Raw genomic sequence first — 21,094 nt, forward strand, 5'->3', positions numbered from 1 at the left:
CACACGCAGGCCACGCCGAGAGCGCCCGCGCTCCACGCAGTAAATTCGTGCTGCTTTATGGCGAGTATTCACATAAATTTCGTCGCATGAATAAAGATATTAGTTTTCCGAGCCGTTAAAATTCTTCTACCGCTACGTGGGGATAAATGTGTCCTATAAATCCAGGTACTTACTCTTCCGGAGTAGCGCAACCTTCGACCTCAGGGAACGATTTCCTCGTTAGTGGGTACGAAAAATGTTTGATGAGATTTTATTGCGCGGTGATAAACTGTCCCTATACTCCTGCAGAGTGTAGTGTCTCGAGAGTGTTACCCCTTTTTTTGTATAACAGATAGTACAAGTTGTGCCCAGCGGGGTAAAAATTTGCAAAAATAAGTGAGTTTTCGGTGCGTGATTAGCTACTACACGCGTGTAATATATGCTCCACGTAAAGTTTCAGCAAAGCTGAGAGAGAGTGAGAAGCAATATGGTGCCCTATTATGGCTGACAGCTTTGTTTTGCATTAGCTAATAGCAGCTCTGAGAAGTTTTAGGATGTTTTCAGCCGAGTTTTTGACTCCATTTTTATGCCCAATATTTCGACGAACAGCTGCTGGGGCCAGTGTTGTTAGGCGTAGTCGATGTCTGGACCCCATACGGCGGAACTCATCTCCCTTTTCAAACCAGGGCACAGAAGGCAGTCTTTCTTTTCGTTTAGAATATTCTGTATCATTGTGGTGATCAGATAATTTCTTCTGATTTGATTAACACTCTGATTCATCTTCCTTTCAATGCACTTTTATTTTGATCTAAGAATGACAATTCCGTAAAATTTTTGAAAACATTATCAGCGATCTATTAAAATTAAAATTTAAAGATTAAAACAGTCTTGATGGCAACTTTTTATTTTTGTTTTTGTTGGAGTAAAATAACAAGTTGCGATCAAGACTGTTTTAATCTTTAAATTACAATTCCGTAAGATTGTGCAATGTGTGTCTTACGAGTATTTGGTAAAAGATTACGAGTAATGGTAAAAGATTACCCTTCCTTTTCTCTTTTAGCCTCTCTTTTCTCTTTATGTATAATCGTAGGCTAATCGGGCTGTTAGAGGAGTGATCGTAAGTGCTACATCACATCTGGTTTGTATATTTCTCGAGAACGTGCCCCAAAACTAGGACATTCTTAATTTTATTGAATGTTTCTTACTGTTTTTAAAATGTATGATAAGTAAAGTGATTATGCTATTAGCAGATTTTTTACTGAATTAGTAACTCAAACGCTTTTCTAATATTCTACAGACATGATAATTAAATTGCTTTTACCAATTGTTGAATTTTTTCTACATTCAGTTTCTGATTTCTCTGTAGCATAATCTTTAAAATAGTACAGTATTCTACAAAAATAATTCACGTAATTCATACGTAAAACTTGACAATTGGGTACATGTCTCATAAGTACCTCAAATTTGCTTTATCAGTTGCGTTTTACTACAGATTATGGAAACTGGCAATGCTTCGCAGATGGTAAATATGTAGGGTAATTGGATATACATGCTAATCAGGGGTATCCGCGAGAATTGTGTCAGGAGTAAATTTCGGTTCTTCGTTTCGACTTCGCCCACTTCGAAGGTATGGAACTCGAAGTTATAATAAATCATTTAGAATATGAATGGAAAGGTCTTATTTGTTTTCTTTCTTTGCTTTCATTGCTCTTAAGGTCATTTTTTGAATTTTTTGTGTGTAATACCCTTACAAACTTCAAATACACAACCTTCTCGTTTTTTTGGACGCTGTGTAGTAAAAGTATGAACTCGTTTTCTAAACTAACAGTCAAAGAGCGCGGTCAGTTGACATTATTTCACATAGTTTTCTTCTTCTGACGGGTAGCATTACAGAGGAGGACGAAACAGACTTTGTACTACAATTTTAAGTATAAATGGGTAAGCCATAAATACAGCTTTACTAATTTATGGGTCATCTGTTAGAACCGAGGCCGGCCAGTGTGGCCGAGCGATTCTAGGCGCTACAGTCTGCACCCGCGGGACCGCTACAGTCGCAGGTTCGAATCCTGCGTCGGGCATGGACGTTTGTGATGTCCTTAGGTTAGTTATGTTTAAGTAGTTCTAAATTCTAGGGGACTGATGACCTTAGCAATTAAGTCCCATAGTGCTCAGAGCCATTTGAACCAAGCCAAAACCGACTGCGAGGAAGAAAACAAAACAGCACACAGCTGTACATATAATTTTTGTTTAAATATACGTGTAAGAAGGAACAGTATATATGGGAGAAACAATTGTCTACTCGTTTAAATACCCTGATATTGTATTTAAAACTCACTTCAAGAAAGAAAACGAATCCCGACATTTTCAAACCACAGCACAGTATATTTCTCTCGCATTCTATCTTAACAGGAAACAGGTACATGGTTCTTTAAATTAAAAAAAAAGCAATATATAGCCTATGTCCAATCGAATGTTTATTATAGTATCGTGTAAAGATCTGAAATAAATCGATTAAGAACGTTTCGAGATTTTTGCTGACAATGTTTTACGGCATATATTAGTATAGATTACATCGATGTGGTGCTACAGCTTCGAACTTCGCCATTATAACACTTTTCTTTATCTAATATTAATCGTTTTGGCAACCTACAAGTTCCCTCCAATACACACTAATTTTAGAAATAGGTACTACACAGTCGATAGGCACTCGACTATGTAAAGACTCAAAGTAGCCCGCAGATTACATGATAAACTTGGATAAAGGAACTTCTCATGAAATAATCCATTCGCTAAGGAAAGTATAGGTCTGCGATGAAGTTTTCTAAGATGGAAATGACTTAGTCTTGTGGTTTTTAATGTGCTGAATCCTAATATAATAACAGAATCGTAACAACAACCAATTTTACACAATTACCACTCACGAATTGTCGAGAGTTTCTTATTAAGAAACATCACTGAGAGATTTTAGATTCAGTAACAAAATATGCTATATACAGGGTGTCCCAATGGAAGTGGTCAGTGTACAAGTATACAGTAGGAACGCTCATTTGAAGCGAAAAAAAAAAAAGAAATACGAATGGAGATATACCATATTCCGAATTGTTTCTGAGACAGAAAACATTTAATGTGTATTTGTTTTTGGGTTATTGGGGCGTACGTATGTGATTCACATTCAGCCTCTTTGGCGTTTTATTCTACGCCAATCTAATTCGTTGTTTTCAGCCTCTTTGTTCGGAATGCTTTTCTGCCATAGGAGTAGGAGTGGACTCAAAATTGAACGCTGTAAGACTCCCTTTGTGATTTATCCTCAGTTAATAAACATTTCCAACATTGTTTGTATTATTCAGTACAACTTTTTGCGTTTGTTTGTAAAGTATGATTCAGACCAGTTGTGTATAAAGCCACCAGTTCCATATACAATAATTTACATTAAATGTATTGCAACTTGGGCACTATTCGGAAGAGATCATATGTCCTTAGCCTTTGCATTTTATATTCCAGGTACCTCTGTGTTTCAGGTACATCTGTGAGAAATTTTCTTATCTGCCATAAACATTAGAAGGCGGTGTGTTTATTGTATCTGACATTCAAACAATGATCGATTCCAGCTTTGAATAAAAAATTTGAAAGGGAGGTTGTGGATATGTTCTTACGCAACAAACAGGTGCCTTTTTGATTTTCTGTTGGAGCCAAAACGATTCAAAATTTCGCTAAGCTACGGGATTTGATGAGACTCAAGATTCATTTTTTGAACATTCACTTAGAATTTTTTCCCGAAACTTTTGATGAGTCTGTTAGTAAAAAGCTGATAGATTTCATCATGACATTAAAGTGATGAAAAGACCGTAACGGGGCCGATCTAACACCAACATGATGGGATACTACTATTGCTTACTTCACTGAGACATTTAACAAGCAGTTTATCGGAGAGACAGTTGCATTAGATACTTGAAGGAGATGAGAGAATGGAAAATCTGTCACTACGCACGTAGTAACTATGTAATAAATATGTGTTTTTTATTATTTTTAGGCCTTTTCATTCGAGTTAAATGTTGTTTCCTAAAATCTATTTTATAAGCTAACGTGATAGGAAAAAAATGAGTTTAGTGACCAAACAACTGTGAGAATTAGCTATTGCCCAACAATAGTTGTTAAACAATATCTTTTTCGGTAGCTTGTGTTATAGGAGCTTTAGATACGGTACACTCGTAAAAATTCATTCGCACAACAGGAGACATGTTGAATACATTAAGCACAAGCAGATTTGTTCTGATGCAACCAGCTTACAGCACTGAATGTGACGCATCGTGTCGCAGAGAAATACAGAAATAATCACTGAAATAAAAATCAGCTTTCAATGTACCACGTTTTAAAATCGGACTACAAAGTATAACATAATTTATCCAAGTCCCACACGCATTCCTAACCCCACAAAGATAGTCCTGAAAATCTGTGATTGTGAATTTTTAATAGCTACGAAAATACTTCTAACATTTAAAATTGAAAACGCGGGGAGTGTGCAGTAGACAATAGTACAGAGTTTAGCTACACATCCATCAATTAGGCAGTTCATCCGCTCTAATTTTTCATAGCTTTTAAAAATTCGTAGTCACGGATTTTCAGGACTATCTTTACGGGGCTTAGAGAAATTTTATTATATTTTTTAGTCCGATTTAAAAACTTAGTATACTAACAACAGATATTTATGTACATAATTATTTACTGCTTTTTAGTCTTATGACGGAAAAATTTTTCAATCGATTTCAAACATTCGGATGAGATTACAACACAGACAAGTAATAACTTTCGGCTTTATTTCAGTTTCTCTTTACCCGACTCAATCCGTATATTGCGCCCTACTACGGATATCTTGAGAAAAAACTGTGAAGGTAAACATTAGGGAGAGTAAATATTAGCTAACACGGAGGTTTAGCAGCAACCATACTTCCCGCAAATGGCAGTGACACACCAAGTACACTCCGCTACACACCGTACAGGAAAGCTAGTCAATATTGCTTTGTCAACCAGTTCTTAGTTATGTTCAAAATTTCAAGTTTGTAGCTCTTTGGGAAATTAGTTTAAAACTAATTACATAATTTGTACCAAACGATAAACAGACAGACAAGAGAATGAATTAAAAGAACATCTTAAACTTAGTCACGTATACACCAAGGTTGATATTGCTCCAGGCGTCCCAGAGTTACGCTTTTATATCACCCCTTTTCTGCCCCACCCTCAGCAGCACACATGCTGTGGCGGCCCTCACTTTTACAGCAATTTTTCCCGGGTCGCAAGAGATATATGCACCCAGTTCGGTAGAAATAGCTTCAAGCCTTAGAAAGCTGCACCTATATATCGAAGTAGTTGCCGCAGACTCTTCCTGCAAAAGATAACTCAGGCACAGTCCGCCTGTAGCGGCAGTGACGTAATCTAAACACAACCATCGCGCAGAAACTCCAGTTTGACAGATGGGTCTCTGCGTTACGCTTCTTTCTCACCTCATTTTCACTCTCGCCTCCTCTTCTATTACAGGTAGGTGGCTTTTTAACACCACACTATTGTGTTGTTATCCAGCTTTGTGCTATGTTTAAAATTTCAAATCTCTAGTTCCAGACACTGAATATTACACCCGCTAATGTAACACTACACTGTAAAAAATAAAACTATCTGCATTTGTAATGAAATATGAAATGAATGTTTCCGAAACTTACCTGGTAACAAATTTTGAAAAGCAGGAGCTAACTATAAACAAATCCACTGTGTCCTAAGTGTACTGCAGCTGGCCATAACACAATTTTTGTGGCTTACCTGTGGCAACAAAATTTGATACTTCACGAGGTGATGAGCGTAAAATATGTAGCAAGCAAGCTTAACAGTAAAGAAAAAGCCTTGCTGAGTGCAATGCAAGGACGTACAGCTATTTTAACCAGCTGATGCGTCAATCAGTGTATTCCGAAAAGTGCAATACGGCGACAAAGATAACAAGAAAACGTGAAACTCTTTGGCTACATAATCGAAATTAATTTATCCTTTAAGAAACTATGTTACGAAAAATGGTAGTCATTCCTCAACGATCACAGCGACGTTTACAAATATTATCCTGTATAATAAAAATTTCTTTGCCATGAAATTAATTATTGAAAATGGTAATGGAGAGGTAAAACTAAATTGTGAGTGCAAGCTATGTAAGCTGTTCACTTTACTTATTCTCATCCGACCAATGAACTAACCTATACTAATAAAGAAAAATTCCATTAAAATCTTTCGTTATTCACCCACCTCATAAATACGTGCAAGCAACCAGTGCAGCAACACCATTAACCTCAATCTTCACTTGCCCAATTAGTCCTTATCAAATCATTATTCACAATCCATCCTTCTCTTTATCTCTGTGCTTCGCATGCTATTTCCATCTGCTCAGCAGCATAGTTAACATCCGAATATCTCTCCAGCTTCTCTTAGAATGATTACTGCAACGAAAATACTACTGAGAACCAAAGATCACAGTATTTGTACTCTGAACCTCTGTGATGTAACATATGAACTATCGAAAATTACCGTTTGAAAAACCTTTACCGTACAAATATGAAATATGACAGATCAGTTGGATATATAAAGCTCACACCTCTTTCTTTGAATACAAAAAATAAACTATAAAACTTTCAAAGTGTACCCACACATACTATCGGACAAGCCAGAAAATTTGCAACTGTCTGAGATTGCCATCGGATGTCCTGGAAATTAACAAGGTTCTGAGGAACAGAATGCTATATGGATACCCAATGCGGGAGATATAATCGCAGCACATTTAACCTTTTTCTGCTAATCTTCACGAGACGAGATGAGTTGATGCTATCAGGTGTATCCAGAGCAGCCTAGGTTAAACACAAGGATCACAGTGCCTCTGCATCGTGTTTTGACGGAAATTAAAGTACTTATGATGTTATTGCAGCGATCGTTTGTAAAAGAAACGTTTTCTTGCAATTCAAAGCAGGCTGGAAAACGTTGTCAATGCGGTATTGTGGACAATATACGTCTACATCAGTATTTCTCTTGCGACATTCGATGTGAGACGGAGGTTTCTTCGTGTACCGGTATTACTTGTACTTTTCCTGTTCATTTGGGAATGGAGCGCGGGTAGATAGGCTATCAGAACGACTCTGCACGAGCTCAAAATTATACGATATTACTTCCACGGTCATTTCAAGAGATTTAGTGGGAGGCCCATGGGAAGAAATAGCCATTTGGTTATTGTGAGGTTTAGTGTATACTTATGCCAACGTAATTTATAGGGATCTACACTCGTTTGTCATCGCTGAAAAGCCAAACACAAATTTAATTCTCAAAAAGTACATCACGTAAATGTCTTCCATCATTGGCGATGAGTTACTGAAGATTCGCGGCAGCTCCTTATTACGTTCACAGTTATTTCTTGAGGAATGGCCTCTAAGCTGCTCGCAGATTGCGGCGTTCAAATCGTCGGTGTTGTGGAAGCGCCGTGAAGGAAGAAACATTGTTCTTGAGATGGCCCCACACGAAAAATCAAAGACTGATACAACAGAATATATCACCGTACGTGGGATATCACCGAAACGTGAGAGTGATCTATGTGGAAAGCGGCGCCTCATTGTAGTCATCGAATTACGGGCTGCATGGGCTGTAGCCCCATCTTGTTGAAGCCATACGCCTTTTGGCGGGAATGTTCCTGCAGCTGTGGAATACATAAATTGTTAATCATGGCCGCATACAGCTCGGAATTGACACTCATTGGCTGGGCATTGTTGTTACCAAAAAATGTAGTTCAAGGATTCCAAATGACTGTCCAGTAGCACACCAGACGACGACCTTTGGACTAGCTTGGGGCTTTTAATGAATGAGCTGCGGGGTTTTGCCCGGGTAATATCGGTAGATTTATTTACCGACAAAGGGGACGCCCATTAATTACGTGGACGGCTTTCCTGTAAAATCTGAACAACACTGCCCCTTGGTGAGATTTGGCGAGATGAGGTAGAACCCGCTCCCCCTCACGTGATGTTTTCCCCATAGTCAGTAAAAATACGTAAACATGGAACTTCTTTCATTAGTTTTAAACATTGATTAAGATACTTTAATAAAACAATAGTTAATTATAAAGTGTATTAAACTGTTTTTAATACGCGATTAAAAACATTTTACTTTAAACTCGCCAGCCCCGAGTAGTATACGGACGGATGTTGGTAGATCCCTAAAACATCGACCTTTCATTGTTATATCATAGACATCAAATATCACTGAATCTTTACTTCCACTGTAGATAAAAGACGACATAGTTTGTATCTTCCTTTGAACCACACGATTACGTAGCTCATCAGTCTCTCAATATTTTATGCGATTACTAAGAGAATCCTTGACGGTGAACTTTTTCTGCTTAGCTTCCTTCCACAAACGATCGACTTCTTGCTTGCACGCGTGTTTAGACTTGTCAGCATCTAGTTTAACATACGCACTGTAAAAGTTTTGATACAAATTCACGTTGAACACAACAACATCGGCCTTATATGTGACGCAGAATGTCGCGACTAACTCACTGCCAGACGAACAGTGACTTCGACCGTTGCGATAGAGAACTCCGCGAAAGAAATCTAACGCTTGTGGGGAACTTGTTTCAAATCGAACAGTCCGACATGCACACCTATAAAGCATTCATTTCAGTTCAGAGAGGCCACAAAATATTCGAGGACTCTTTAATATTGCCTAAGCTCAGGATTAATTATACAAACCAATATGTTATTTGTTAGAATAAAGTATATTCTCTGAATCAAAAACTTGACGCGAAAGTTTCATGCCCTCCCACTTTAAATGAAATTTTGCCAGACACTCCCCCGCCCCCCCCCCTCCATCCCCCCCCCCCCACCAATTTTGAGCTCACGTAGTTAATGGACGTCCCTAAACCCAATCAGATGAAAGTTTGTCTCATCAGACGTCACAAGATTTAACTATACACTACAGGCTTTCACGGTCGGTATCTTCAATATTTCTGATGTTCAGCAAGCTGAACTGTTTGTATATATCCACTCAGCATTCGATTAGTGACGTCATCAGACAGCTTTCAGGGAATGCGAAGTCGCGCCGACATATGCTACAAAGTTCACTGCGGAGAAAGAGATAGCGGGGCGAATTTCATGTACAGTTAGTTAGAAACTCTGACGGAACTTTAGGGCATAAAGTCTACAGAAAACCCACTCACACCGTTGGATACACCCACAAAAATTCCAGTCACCATCTCATGCTGAAAAGCGGAGTGACCAAGACATTAGTAGACCATGCTAAAAGAATTTTTGAATCAGAGTACTTGGAAGACGAGTTCGAACATTGGATAACGGCCTTCACAAGAAAAGCGTGCTACGTCCTGAAAGGTCTAGAGTTTCTGATGGAAAAGAGCCAACTGAAGGGAAAGTTTTCCTTGTGTTTGCAGGAACTATCACAGATTGCATCAGCAAGGTACTCAGAAAACGTGGTACTGACACGGTGTTTAAATCAACAAGAAATGCACGAGGATATTTGAATGCAGCGAAGGATGTACGCCAGCCACTTGCTACAGTAGGCTTACTTGCGAAAGGCGTTCATGGGAAAAGGTACGATACAACTATGTGTCTGTAACTGAAGGCTTTATTGAAAAGTAATCACCAGAGATCCGAGCACATCTATCCCACTGTTTCACCGTCCGAATGATTCCCTGTTGCCAGAATTTATGTGGCTATGACTGGAGCCAGTCCTCCACTGTGACCTTCAGTTCATCGTCCGAGTTGAAGCGATTCTCTTTGAAATTTTTTTTATTTTTATTATTATTATTATTTTTTGGCTGATCAAACAAGTGGAAGACACAGGGCAAACGCGTCGGACTGTAAGGTGGATGCCCAAAGTGCTCCCACTTGAACTTGGGCCGTTGCTCTTCGCCTGACCTTGGGGACGTGTGAGCGCACATTTTCGTGGAGCAAAATCACTCTCTCCGTGACCAACCCAAGCCGTTTACTCTTGACTTACTTGCGTAGGCTATGGAACACATCAAAGTAGACTTAACTGTTAATGGTTTTCCTTTGCTCGATGAGTATCGGACCTCGGGCAACAAAAAAGACGGTGAGCATTACCTTTTCCTCTGAAGGCACAGCTTTGTGTTTCCATCCACTACTACCCGTGTAGTGCATCCTTCGCCGGTCGAAACAGATGGAAGTCGGATGGTTAGAGACCCAGGCTGCAGGGTGGATGACGAGCAGCAGTCCAACCAACTTCTGTAACCTCCACTCGGGCGCGCAGTCCTGCGTGAGGCCTTGGGTTGTCGTAAAGAAGGAGAAACTGGTTTGCATTTTTGCAGCGACGAAGTCGCTAAGATCGTTTCTTCAGTTTCCCAGAGGGTAGCACAATACACTTCAGAGTTCATTGCTGCTACATGATAGAGGGCGTCAAACAGAATAACTCCTTTAAAGGTACAGTAGACCATCGCCTTCATATCAGCTGAGGGTGCGACTCGTACTTTTTTCTTTGGGGTGGCACCACTCCTTAGATTGCCGTTTTGTTTTGTTACCGGTTCAAAGCGATAAACCCATGTTCCATCGCCTGTGATAATGTTCAAAATGGTTCAAATGGCTCTGAGCACTATGGGACTCAACATCTGAGGTCATCAGTCCCCTAGAACTTAGAACTACTTAAACATAACTAACCTAAGGACATCACACACATCCATGCCCGAGGCAGGATTCGAACCTGCGACCGTAGCGGTCACGCGGTTCCAGACTGAAGCGCCTAGAACCGCTCGGCCACACCGGCCGGCCTGTTGTATTATTCACTGAACGCCCCTCGTAAATAGTTGATCAACGAGAGAACTGATTTCTTGTTCCCCTGAAAACAAAACTGTAAAATGAATTTTATTCATAGTGGATGCTGTCGAACTCCGTGACTGTTCCTGTATAGCGTGTAGAAAAATATCCGCTACGAGTCACAATAAAAGGTTATTTATTTGTCGCACGACCGGTTTCGGGCTTGCGCCCATCCTCAGGTGTTTATACATTGATGTACATGTTTATGATGTTGGAAATTACTGTGTAAATACAAAATAATATTACTTGCTGGTGACTAAACAGATGAAAGTGGGAAAATTGTTAGTGGCAAGGCAGCACTTGACGAAAATATATCTGTACTTACTTAAAGATGAAGCACCATTATTATAGTTACGCTGTGGTGACAATATTGCCACTTAGTTGTGCACTTTTTATCATTTTCACGTCCATATTTAAGTTTTATCAAGTTTAGCTGCATATTTCACTATTACGATTTGCGCTCGTGAATTACACTGTGCCCGGGTTCGAGTTCCGGCGGGGTCAGGGGTTTTCTCTGCCTCGTGATGACTGGGTGTTGTGTGATGTCCTTAGGTTAGTTAGGTTTAAGTAGTTCTAAGTTCTAGGGTACTGATGACCATAGATGTTAAGTCCCATAGTGCTCAGAGCCATTTGAACCAAGCCAATTACACTATGTTTACATACAAACATGTGGGCTGTGGTCAAAGAACTTAGACGTAGCAGATGTAAAGATGTTGCTCATACAGAAACACGTAGGTTATGGTCAAATGAATAACATCTTTACATCTGCTACATCTAAGTTCTTTGACCACATGTTTGTATGTAAACATAGTGTATTTCACGAGTCCACATCGTAATAGTGAAATATGCAGCTAAACTTGGTAAAACTGAAATATGGACGTGAAAATGACAATAAGTGTGTAACTAAGTGGCAAAGCTGTAACCACAGTGTAACTATAAAAATGGTGCTTCATCTTTATGTAAGTACAGATATATTTTAGTCAAATGCTGCCTTGCCACTAACAGTTGTCCCACTTTCATGTGTTTAGCCACATTTCCAACAGTATAAATATGTACGTGAATGTATAAACACCTGAGGATGGGCGCAAGCCCGAAACCGGTCGTGTGACAAATAAATATCCTTTTATTGTGACTGGTAGCGGATATTTTTCTACAACCTGCGGATACTTTTCTACAACCTAAAACTGTAAAAACTGGTCTCACAACACGTGCCAACGCACAGCTCCGACGAGTCGAGTCTTTGACACAGCAATGGTACTCATTCGGCTGTTGTTAACAAGAGGAGCGAATTACGTGAAGACAGGTGCTCGCGGACGGTTCCGTCTTTATCGCAGTTGCACGCGGCCCCGCCATCTCCGCGGACTATTCCTTTGTCTGCAGGCCTCACGACCTGCGCGCCAATAGCGGGCCCGCCCGCTGTAACGAGCTGTTGGCCGCCTCGGACACGGCCTTTAGCTTGTTCCATTGTCAACTTATGAGGCTCCGAACACGCATTGCTGTCAGCCGATTATTTGTCCTCCTTTCGACTCTTTATTATTGGCTCTTGTTATCCGCACGCTTCACTCAGACCTCTGACCTTGTTGCGATCCTACCCTCTGCCACGATACAAAAGCAACGCTCGTGAGTTGTGTCAATAGTTGCCAACAGGGCGTAGAGAAAGCGCTGCAATACAGTGTACGCTCACGTCATAGAGACATTGCGGCAAATACCGAGTTCTAGCAGCAACAGTCATATGATCTTCGACCTTGCGTCACTACTTAACGCGGCTTGTGGCTGGACCATTTTCGGGAAGAAGGGTCCATAGATCTGTGTGACCTTTTTCGGGAAATTGTTAAAAATTAATCATCGGGGTATGTAGAATATCCCACGAAGCTTTTGTTTCGCTGTCTCAACGCTGTAGGTCATGGCAGCTTTTTATGGAAGCGTGTGCATGCAGCACTTGTCATTCAGTTTAATGTTCCGAGCACTTTTATGCAAGCCAGCTTACTTGGACCATCGACAGTTAAAGTGGTGTTTTCATCACAAAGAAACGTCTTTGAGGCTGTGCAACAGTGAACAGTAGTAACGGGTAGGGAACGATGACCGTCTTATGACAATTCGAATACGAAGAAAGACGATAGGAAAATGAAACATCGAAGAGGTGACAGCTACATTGCCGCCAGTGGCGTTGGCATGGAAGGAATGGCTGCATACTAATAGTTGTCATTCATAAATGCAACCACAAGTAATTTAGAAAATAGACATCCATGCAGGACAGAAAAAGAAGAAGAAGAACAAGAAGAGAAAGAAAAGGTGCTTCAGTAGTTAGAAATCGTATCAGAGAAAATATGCATCACAATGTGTGGACAAGAGGACAAACCAGTGGCATTTTCTTTGTATAACTGTACTTTTTTATCAATTTACTTTCTGTTATTTTGTCTTTATACCTTTATGAGAGATCCCTGATCGTAGGTATTGCTAGGAGTAATATTACTGTCATGTATTAATCTGTTGTGAGTGTTGAAACAATGTTTGACGAAAAAATATTTGCTCATTACAACCTAATCACTAATTTATCGGAAAAGCGGCTGAAAATGTTTGTTAGAAACACTACTTTTTACCCTGAAAACACAGGTTAAAATACGAGTATCTATTATTACAGGAAATTTACTTAATATTAGTATACATTCAACTGTTATATCCTTTTCTACTACAATAAGGCTGATATGGAAGCCAAGGTATTAGACAACTTGTTCTTCCGTTGTTTATACGTTCGTGTCATCTATGTCGGGTGTAACTGTAAGCTGTGGGTTTGCCTCGCGAGATTTGTAAGGAATTCCAGTTCAGCCAATCCTGAAACCTCTCCATAGCGAGCAACATTCGAATTTGGTTCTGTGAGGTTCGCGCTTGTAGTGTGGAAGTATTCTTCGACTGCGTGTTACATCACTTCGACATTGTCTTACACAAGAGAAGGTAGAACCACAGTGTGAAGATGAAATAATAGCGACGATAAGATCAAACCTCGGGGCAAACCTTTGCTCGTGTATTGGGCTCCTATGTATCCCTCATCTAGATGTATAATTGTTGATCCTATATATGTGGTGTCTGTTCTTCCAGATATGTCCGATGGAACGGGCACCACATTTATACAATTGAGGTGAGGGTGGCCAATGTTCTTTTCAGTGCAGATGCACTCTTACGGGAATCGGCAAAGCACCGCGAATAATAAGGACAAGAGGCAAGGGGCACTACATTAATAGTGTGTGGATAATCTGAGAATGCGGATTTGACAGGAGGCGTGCTAGGGTAGTCCGTTCACTTACGATGGGGCACTGTGTCTGGATGATAAAGTAGTCAGCGCCTCTGCCTAGTAAGCAGGAGACCCTCGTTTGAATCCCGGTCCAGTACAAATTTTCAACTTTCTCCATTGATTTAAATCAATGCCTACTGGCAGCGAATGTCATTAATTCCCTTGTGGCATAGTTATTGATCAGTTGCTGAGTAAATGATATAGGTTACTGGTTTCTTTAACTGTTATGCTAATCGTGGGAGCAGGATCCAGTCATAGGTTTTGTGAGGACCGCATAAATTCCCAGCAGCTACTTGTCACTAAGGGAAAACTGGAAGTCGGTAACTAAAGCAATAAGGGTATCAGAGGTACCTCGACCTTTTCTAAAACCGTAACACCCGTCTGGGAGAAAATTCTGGTTTTTTGCCCATCACTTATAGTCTGTGTTCAATCACGCTTTCTATATTTTTATGAAAACATGACAGCATGTTATTGGTATACCTGAGGCTGGTGGTGCCAGCGGCTTCCGACTGTTGTAAATATGTGCAACGCGCTCAGTTTTAAAATCTGGGATATCAATATGAGTGACCCATACTGCACGATATATTTTTGGCAATAATTGTTTTCCTGCTTCCAGAAGCGGCCTTTTCATATTCCACGATATGTTGCCTGGTCTTGGAGCGATATCACTATTCCGTGCCAACACCCTATGGAGACACCTTTTTCAGAATGTTCCGTTGAGAATGTGATGAAGGTCGTTCTCAGGTTGAGCGTCTTACATACTTCTTCCACTGGATCTGGCGTGATGGAACGTAAATTTGCAGTCAGAATTTGTAGCAGGTGCGTGAAGAATGTAATTTGTATGATATTCAACGAATTATTTGTAGGATTGATCATAATGATGTGCAACGACTCACTTTAGAGTCATTTTCCATTCACACTACACATTCATGCATGAAAATGGCCATATGCTGTAACAGCAACTGTTTTCAAGGAGAGATTGTCACTTTGTTCTCAAATTTAATTTTGGGATCTCTCAGAAATTTTGTATCATTGGATAAGGGATCAAAAATTTTAGTGCCAGCATTGTGCAGCCATTTTTGTTCAAAAGACAACCTTAATATGAAGCTAATATCGTGTTATAATTATTACATCATTGTTCCTTTTGAAGTGCAGTGGATTATTTATAACAAACTTCATGAGGGAATAAATGTACTGTGAAGAGTTGTCAAAATGCCTTACTTCTTAAACAGATGTCTACAAGGTGATCATCAGTGAGCACCACACATTATTCTTCCAGCAGTTTTTTGAGCAGTGGAGACTTCCTTTCTTAAAGATTAGTAACCTCAGACTTTCTTCCTTGTAACATTATTGAATGAAAATAGACACAACATGTCAACTTATTGATCTTATTCATTTGTCTCACCCCAAGATTTGCAATGATTCGAAATGCGAATGTGGCTGAACTAATTTGTTTAGGAGTTCCAAGTTTGTTTCTTCCAGTTTAAATTCTCATCAATGAAGAAACCAAAACATTTTGAAGTTTCCACTGCAGTTGTTATTTAGTCTGCATGTGTTCCAGTTATCACAGGTGTAGTACCTCTGGATGTGCAGAACTGAATATGATGTGTCTTCATATAATCCAGAGTGATACCATTCATAGAATTCTTTTAAGAATGTTATTTACCATTTCGTCTGTTTCTTTATCTATGCTCAGACTGATTACAATAGTAGTGTCATAAGCAAAGAGAACTAATTTTTTTGAGTGCATTAGATGGAAGTTCAGTTGTATAACTGAGAAACTATGATGGACCTAAAACTGGGCCTTGTGGAACTCCACAATTCTGTTTTTCCCAATCAGAAGAAGCTCCCTCCTTACATTGGTGGAACCGTTGGTACAACTACATGCATTCTTTTGGTTAGATATGAATCATCCATTGGTTGGAAATACCAGTAATTCCACAAGACTTCAGTTTGTCCAGGAGAATATTGTGATTCATGCAGTCGTATACCTTAGATAGAATGCATAAAATAACAGACTTTCTTATTGTGTTGTTTAGTACATTTAAATTTGATGAGTGGATGTGTAAAGGCCATTCTCAGCTGAGCATCTCTTCTGAACTCAAAACAGTAATTTACTGATGATATTATTGTTGATCGTGTGCTGTACTACTATAGAACATTACAGTGACTTCTCAAAAATTTTGGGAAATGATGTCAGCAGTGAAACGGGCTGGTATTTATTGAGATTCCTTATAGACTGGTTTAACAATGTCATATTTCATTCTCTCTGGAAAAATGTCCTGAAATATTGATGCATTACGTATTTCAGAAAAGACAGCACTTTTTATGGGGTAACAAATATTTTATACCCCGTTGGAAGCATTATAAAATCCAGATCACCTTTTATTTTTGAGACAATATATAATTTTCTTAGTAGGAGAAGTGTGTGATTGATCTTCATGTGAGTGGCATTTCAACAAATAGTTTTGATTTTTCTGTTCCACTGTTTGTTCCTATATTTTCTACTTTGTTTAAGAAATGATTATTAAGCCTATCTCCTACCTGTGACTGACCACTTATAGGCCTTCCATTTAAATCAGTAGTCATATTATCTGTTAACTGGTCCTGTCTCACGGTTCACTACATTCATTACAGACTGAATACTGTTGTCAGAATTATACACTTCTCACGTAATGTCAATGCTTCTTGATTTTTTAAGAACGTTTCTGAATAATCTGAAGCAGTTTTTGTAGAAGGCCACTACTGCAAGGTATTTACTTGTTCTTGTCAATAAATACAATCTACTTTAATTCCTCTAGCTATCTCTAGTTAATTGCATGGCTGTTTAATGTCCTTTCTGATCAGTTTATACGGAAGGCTATTTTCATAATGATACAAAAGTATTGTTGATCGTGTGCGGTACTATTCTAGAACGTTACAGTGACTTCTCGAAAATGTTGGAAAATGATGTCAGCAGTGAAACGGGCTGGTATTTACTGACATTCCTTATCGACTGGTTTAACAATGGCATATTTCATTCTCTCTGGAAAAATGTCCTGAATTATTGATGCATTACATATTTCAGAAAAGACAGCACTTTTTATGGGTGAACAAATATTTTATACCCTGTTGGAAGCATTATAAAATCCAGAATAGGCTAAATTTTATGTCACCATTTAGTTCCTTATAAGTTTCTTCCCAAGTTATCTCTTTAAATTATTCTTGAAAACTTTAGTCCTGCAGTCATTAATTATTCTAACTGGATTCCACTGAAGAATATCTACACTATAAGGCACTATCATGTTTATTCTAACTGTGCACCATTATCTGACAGAGAGCATTTTTTCCTGGGTGCACAATAATTTATTGCTTTGAGAACTATCAAAGAAAACACAAACAAGTGTCCTATTGTCTTTATCGATCAGTGTTGTAAATTTAATTACTGAGACAGAACTGTAGGATCAAACTGACTCAGATTAATAATCCATTGTTATAGACGACGCTACTTAAGGAATAAATGATCATATTTTCACAATCAGTTTTTGCGAACAAATGGACATCATTATGTGCAGTTAAATCCAGACCCGAGCATCAGTTTAAGGTTAATGTATAGACTACAGCGTTAGTTGGCTACCTGGTAGGTTTGCATCTTCTCCCGGACACCTTTCAGGTGCTGTCTTCCAGATCTGTTGCAACATGAGTAACCGAATTTAAGAGTTAAGTATTCAGTTTATGAATGTTTATAACTATCGAATTTCGGCTTATTGGAACATCATCAGTTAGTAACTCACTAGCAGCCACATCGATCGTGACATTAGGTAGAAAATGTCAGAGCGCTCATCGACGGTTTACATGTCAACTGTGTTACCAGAGTTCGCGGTTTTGGTTTATTATAACGTGATCTACGTCTGCATCTGCATCTCCATACCCACTCGTCAAGCCACTGTATGGTGGGTGGCAGAGGGTACTTTTCACCATTACTAGTCTCTTCCTTTTCTGTTCCACTAGCAAATACAGCGGGGGAAAAACGACTGTCTATACACTTCCGTAGGATTCCTAATTTCTCGTATCTCATTTTCGTTGCCCTTGCTCGATAATTTATGTTAGAGGTAGTAGAATCGTTCTGCAGTCAGCCTCAAATGCCGGTTTCCTAAATATTCTCAATAGTGTTCCCCGCAATGACCGTCACCTTGCCTCCAGGGACCATCGTTTGAGTACCCTAATCAACTCTGTAATGCCTACATGTTGTTAGAATCAACAACTACTGATAACAAATCGAGCACCCCGCCTCTGAACTGCATCGACGTCTTCCTTTAATCCGACCTGGAGCGCATCCCAAACACTCGAGCAGGACTCAAGAATGCGAGGGACATTCAGTAAGTGAGGCAACCATTTTTTGCTGAAAGGAGGTTGTCTTGTTCAGGATTCCAATATACCATTTTATTCCTCATTCTTATGGCTAAAAATCCATATTTTTCAATGTAATCGCCGTTCAGTGCGCCGGAAATACGCCACCTTACTAAGAGGGCCTGTACACCCGCATACCTATATGCCCCTTCCCATTATCCGGGTACAGCTTCCCGCGGAATTCGTACTACAATGGGCCGAATAGATGCAAGTCGGAAGGTGCGAGATCGAGGCTGTACGGTAATGGAAATGAGCGTTCGGCGTCATTGGCCTGGAGGCCCCTTGCGGGGCAGGTCCGGCCGCCTTGCTCCAGGTCTTATTACATTCGACGCCACACTGGTTAACCTTCGCGCAGGATGGGGATGAAATGATGATGAAGACAACAGAACACCCAGTCCCTGAGGGGAGAAAATCCCCGACCCAGCCGGGAATCGAACCCGTGCCCGTAGGATGGCAATCAGTCACGCTGACCTCTCATCTATCGGGGCGCACGGGGTGGGTGAGGAAGAACAGTCCAGTGAGGTTTTGTGAGTTATTCTCGGATGCGCAGACTTTTGTGAGACCGTGCGTTGTCAAGGAGGAGGAGAAGTTCGTTTGCATTTTTGTGGGGGCGAACACGGTGAAATCGTTTCTAGGGTTTCCTGAGGGTAGAACAACACACTGCAGAGTTGACAGTTGTACCATGAGGGAGGACGTCAAACTGGTAACCCCCTCTGAGTTCCAGAAGAACATCTCCATGACTACTGGCTGAGGGTGCGGCTTTGAACTTTTTCTTCGGAGGAGATGTAGTTTGGTCCCAGTCTATGCGTTGCTGTTTTGTTTCCGGTTCGAGGCGATGGACCCATCTTTCATCGCCTGTGACAACTATCGGCAAAAATTGTCACGATCGGATTCGTAACGGGCAAGGATTTCCGCACCGATGGTCCCTCGTTGCCCTTTATGACCTTCTGTTAGGCGACGGGGAACCTAGCGGGCACACACGTTTGAGTACCGCAACTGGTGGACGAGCGTGTCCGCACTACCAGCAGAGACGTCCAGTTCAGCAGCGAGCTGTTTCATTGTGATCCGCCCACCACATCGAATGAGAGTGTCCGCACGTTCCAACAATGCATGAGTCAAAGCCGTGTGCGGCCGGCCGGCACGCGGGAGATGGAAACGTCTGCGCGACCTACTTGTGATAGTGACATATATCTCGCCCAACGACTCAACGTGCTTTTGTTCACTGCCGCGTCTCCGTAGACATTCTGCAAGCACCTGTGAGTATCTACGATGTTCCGCTTTGCCGCCAAAAGAAAGTCGATGACAGCTCTCTGCTTGGAACGCACCTCCGTTACAGACGCCATTCTGAAGGCTACTTACAGCCCCTCCACCTATCGGAACTTCATGAAACTATAGGAGCCGCAATCAATCTTGCATTTTCTCTCCTGAAACTGGCTAAGGAAATAAAGTTTTGCATTATTTATTGGACGTCCCTGGTAGGTCGAGTAGCGTTCTATACACGGCTTTCTTTACGGATGAACCACATATTCCGAAAATTTTGCCAATAAACCGAAGTCGTCCGTTCAGCTCCCCTACCACAATCCGCACATGCTCGACCCATTTCATATCACTCTGCAACGTGACGCCCGTTTATTTAAATTTCGTGACGGTGTGAAACAGGACACTGCTAATGCAATATCCAAATATTACGGATTAGTTTTTCCTACTAATACACATTAACTTACATTTTTCTACATTCAGACCCACCTGCCATTCATCTCACCAAGTAGAAATTTTGTATAAGTGCCGCGCGAAATTAGCCGAGCGGTCTAGGGCCCTGCAGCCGTGGACTGTGCGGCTGATCCCGGCGGAGGTTCGAGTCCTCCCTCGGGCATGGGTGTGTGAGTTTGTCCTTCGGATAATTTAGGTTAAGTAGTGTGTAAGCTTAGGGATTGATGACCTTAGCAGTTAAGTCCCATAAGATTTCACACACATTTGAACATTTTTTTGTATAAGTCATCTTGTACCCTTCTACAGACATTCGGCTTCGACACCTTCCCACGCACTACGGCACATCAGCGAACAACGGCAAATTACTGTCCGCCGTGTCTACAGAAAATGACAGCGGTCCTATCACACTTCCCTGGGGAACCCTTGACGATAATCTTGTCACTGATGAACGCTCACCTCGAAAACATCGTAGCTTAGTGCTCAGAGCCATTTTCGAAAACATCGTACTTCTGTTACTTAAGTTTTCTCCGATATTCCCTTGTATGGAAATACTAGAGTATTATATGACGCTGGTATCTGTACAGATATCATTGGTGATCTTGCAGCTCTCGAAGAATGAGATTGTAATAAAATCTAGACCCTTAGATGCTTACAGGCGTTGATAAATATCAACGGGGACAGTTGGAAAATGTGTACCCGACCGGGACTCAAACCCAGGACCTCCTCCGTACATGGCAGACGCCCTATCCGGCTAAGCCACCGAGGACACAGACGACAGCGCGACTCCAGGCACTTATCTCTGGCTCGCTCCCCGTGAGACCCACATTTCCAACTTACTGTCCACACACTACATTTGTAGTGCTCCTGCCCACTC

The sequence above is a fragment of the Schistocerca americana genome, chromosome 5 (genome assembly GCF_021461395.2).
Source record: "Schistocerca americana isolate TAMUIC-IGC-003095 chromosome 5, iqSchAmer2.1, whole genome shotgun sequence".
Taxonomy (NCBI): Eukaryota; Metazoa; Arthropoda; class Insecta; order Orthoptera; family Acrididae; genus Schistocerca; species Schistocerca americana.